At 38.1% G+C, this 3,826-nt stretch overlaps 1 pseudogene; it reads right to left on the reverse strand.

Moving 5' to 3' along the window:
* Positions 1-2,434: 2,434 nt before the first annotated feature.
* Positions 2,435-2,882, reverse strand: LOC133076670 (RNA polymerase II elongation factor ELL2-like; annotated as a pseudogene).
* Between the last annotated feature and the right edge of the window lie 944 nt (positions 2,883-3,826).

Consider the following 3,826-nt stretch of genomic DNA (forward strand, 5'->3'; position numbering starts at 1 on the left):
AGGGTGCTTCCCTTGTGCACCCAGTTTAATAAATCTTCTAGGTGAAGTCTCTATCCTGGCTTGCAAGGTCCTACACTAATCACACTAAGCACTGAAGCCTTCATTGTGATTCTGGCATTTCTCATGGGAGATGATAGCAAAATATTTCATCAATACTCTGGACGTTCAATTTTTGATGAAGGTTCCATGAACCCTCTTTAACTCCTTCTTTGGAATTCAGACCCTAGTCAATTAGCTTAGCAATCCCACTCCTTTTTTTTTTTTTTTTTTAACATCTTTATTGGAATATAATTGCTTTACAGTGGTGTGTTAGTTTCTGCTGTATAACAAAGTGAATCAGCTATACATATACATATATTCCCATATCTACTCCCTCTTGTGTCTCCCTCCCCCCCTCCTTATCTCACCCCTCTAGGTGGTTGTAAAGCACCAAGCTGATCTCCCTGTGCTATGCGGCTGCTTCCCACTAGCTATTTTCTATTTGGTAATGTATATAAGTCCATGCCACTCTGTCACTTCGTCCCAGCTTACCCTTCCCCCTCCTCATGTCTTCAAGTCCATTCTCTACGTCTGTGTCTTTATTCCTGTCCTGCCTCTAGGTTCTTCATAACCATTTTTTTTTCTCTCTTTCTGACTGACTTCACTCTGTATGACAGACTCTAAGTCCATCCACCTCACTACAAATAACTCAATTTCATTTCTATCTATGGCTGAGTAATATTCCATTGTTTATACATGCCACATCTTCTTCATCCATTCATCTGTCGATGGACACTTAGGTTGTTTTGATGTCCTAGATATTGTAAATAGAGCTGCAATGAACATTGTGGTACATAAATCTTTTTGAATTATGGTTTTCTCGGGGTATATGCACAGTAGTGAGATTGCTGGGTCGTATGGTAGTTCTATTTTTAGTTTTTTAAGGAACCTCCATACTGTTCTCCATAGTGGCTGTATCAATTTACATTCCCACCAACAGTGCAAGAGGGTTCCCTTTTCTCCACGCCCACTCCAGCATTTATTGTTTGTAGATATTTTGATGATGGCCATTCTGACTGGTGTGAGTTGATACCTCATCGTAGTTTTGATTTACATTTCTCTAATGATTAGTGATGTTGAGCATCCTTTCATGTGTTTGTTGGCAATCTGTATATCTTCTTTGGAGAAATGTCTATTTAGGTCTCCTGCTCATTTTTGGATTGAGTTGTTTGTTCTTTTGATATTGAGCTGCATGAGCTGCTTGTAAATTTTGGAGATTAATCCTTTGTTAGTTGCTTCATTTGCAAATATTTTCTCCCATTCTGAGGGTTGTCTTTTCGTCTTTTTTAAGGTTTCCTTTGCTGTGCAAAAGCTTTGAAGTTTCATTAGTCCCACTTGTTTATTTTTGTTTTTATTTCCATTTCTCTAGAAGGTGGGTCAAAGAGGATCTTGCCGTGATTTATGTCATAGAGTGTTCTGCCTATGTTTTCCTCTAAGAGTTTGGCCTTACATTTAGGTCTTTAATCCATTTTGAGTTTTTTTTTGTGTATGGTGTTAGGGAGTATTCTAATTTCATTCTTTTACATGTACCTGTCCAGTTTTCCAAGCACCACTTATTGAAGAGGCTGTCTTTTCTCCATTGTATATTCTTGCCTCCTTTATCAAAAATAAGGTGACCATATGTGTCTGGGTTTATCTCTGGGCTTTCTATCCTGTTCCATTGATCTATATTTCTCTTTTTGTGCCAGTAATATATTGTCTTGAAAACTGTAGCTTTGTGGTATAGTCTGAATTCAGGGAGCCTGATTCCTCCAGCTGCATTTTTCTTTCTCAAGATTGCTTTGGCTATTTGGGGTCTTTTGTGTTTCCATACAAATTGTGAAATTTTTTGTTCTCGTTCTGTGAAAAGTGCCATTGGTAGTTTGATAGGGATTGCACTGAATTTGTAGATTGCTTTGGGTAGTATAGTCATTTTCACAACGTTGATTCTTCCAATCCAAGAACATGGTATATCTCTCCATCTGTTTGTATCATCTTTAATTTCTTCCATCAGTGTCTTATAGTTTTCTGCATACAGGTCTTTTGTCTCCTTAAGTAGGTTTATTCCTAGGTATTTTATTGTTTTTGTTGCAATGGTAAATGGGAGGGTTTCCTTAATTGCTCTTTCAGATTTTTCATCATTAGTTTATAGGAATACAAGAGATTTAGGTGCATTAATTTTGTATCCTGTTACTTTACCAAATTCACTGATTAGCTCTAGTACTTTTGTGGTAGAGTCTTTAGGATTCTCTATGTATAGTATCATGTCATCTGCAAACAGTGACAGCTTTACTTCTTCTTTTCCAATTTGGATTCCTTTTATTTCTTTTCCTTCTCTGATTGCTGTGGCTAAAACTTCCAAAGCTATATTGAATAATAGTGGTGAGAGTGGGTAACCTTGTCTTGTTCCCTCTCCTTTTTTAATGTCTTCCTCCTTTTCCTTAATAATCTCAAAATCATGTTTTTTAATTGATTCTTTTTTTCTTTTTTTTTAGATGTCATTTTAGAATTTATGTGAGAAATTGAATGATTTCCTTCTAAAGCCATTGGACACTTTAGTTGAACCTAACCAAGGAATACGTTTCCAGAGAAGTCCTACAAGTGTGTCTTGCTGTTTCTCATAGATGACACTGTTTTGATTGAAACAGGTAGGTTTTGTGTCTCCTGGCCATCTGTAGAGCTGGGAGAATTGGAGTGACAATTTACAAGTGGAGTAAGATTTGTGATGGGCAGGTTGGGGGGAGGTAGAGATGGAAGGGTGGGGATGGCAGCAGCTGTAGGAACAGTGAGAGATCTACAGTAGATTTTTCACTGGTGAGATTCAAATGACCATTTAACTTGAGCTGTACTATATTTGTCAGATGTGATATTCAAACTTGTTATTTATTAAAATATGAATTAAATCTAAATCCAAAGGCATTTTCTGAGGAAGAGAAGATACAACATCTCTACTAGAACATTCAGAAGCTTTTGAATGGCTGTTGTCTACATTAGTCTAGACGGATTTTGTTTTCTTTTATTTATTTATGTATTTATTTATTTATTCTTTGTTTTTTATTTATTTTATTTATTTACTTTTGGCTGCATTGGGTTTTCGTTGTTGCATGGGCTTTCTCTAGTTGTGGTAAGTGGGGGCTACTCTTCATTGTGGTGCGTGGGTGTCTCATTGTGGTGACTTCTCTTGTTGTGGAGCATGGGCTCTAGGTGTGCAGGCTTCAGTAGTTGTGGCACATGGGCTCAGTAGTTGTGGCTCATGGGCTATAGAGCACTGGCTCAGTAGTTGTGGTGCACAGGCTTAGTTGCTCTGTGGCATGTGGGATCCTCCCAGGCCAGGGCTCAAACCCATGTTCCCTGCATTGGCAGGCAGATTCTTAACCACTGCACCACCAGGGAAGCCCCGGATTTTGTTTTCTAGAAAACAGAAACTTCTATGACTGTCTGCTTTATTTGATTAAATTTAGGCCAGTGTCTCTGAATCTCTTTAAAAATATAATTGTGTAAAGTATATGTAACTAATGCCCTTAGGATTCCAATTGGCTGCTTGTTTGCAGGATTGTTCTGAGGGAATTCTTTGTGTTTTGGAATGATACCATCTATTTGCAAGGAAGCAAGCAGTGCAGGCATCTTGTAGGTCTTCAGTTCTGGGAAGCACATCCTCTTTTGCCATTATGACTGCTGAGAAACACTGCTGTCCATGTGTATCTTTCGAATTGTATTTGCAGGGCTCATGGGTGATACCCTTTTCCTCTCAGGCACTGCATCTGAAACAGGTACTTTGAATTTGTACTCTGCTATGGTCTGAAAGTTT

Source organism: Eubalaena glacialis, chromosome 16 (assembly GCF_028564815.1).
Source record: "Eubalaena glacialis isolate mEubGla1 chromosome 16, mEubGla1.1.hap2.+ XY, whole genome shotgun sequence".
NCBI classification, from domain to species: domain Eukaryota; kingdom Metazoa; phylum Chordata; class Mammalia; order Artiodactyla; family Balaenidae; genus Eubalaena; species Eubalaena glacialis.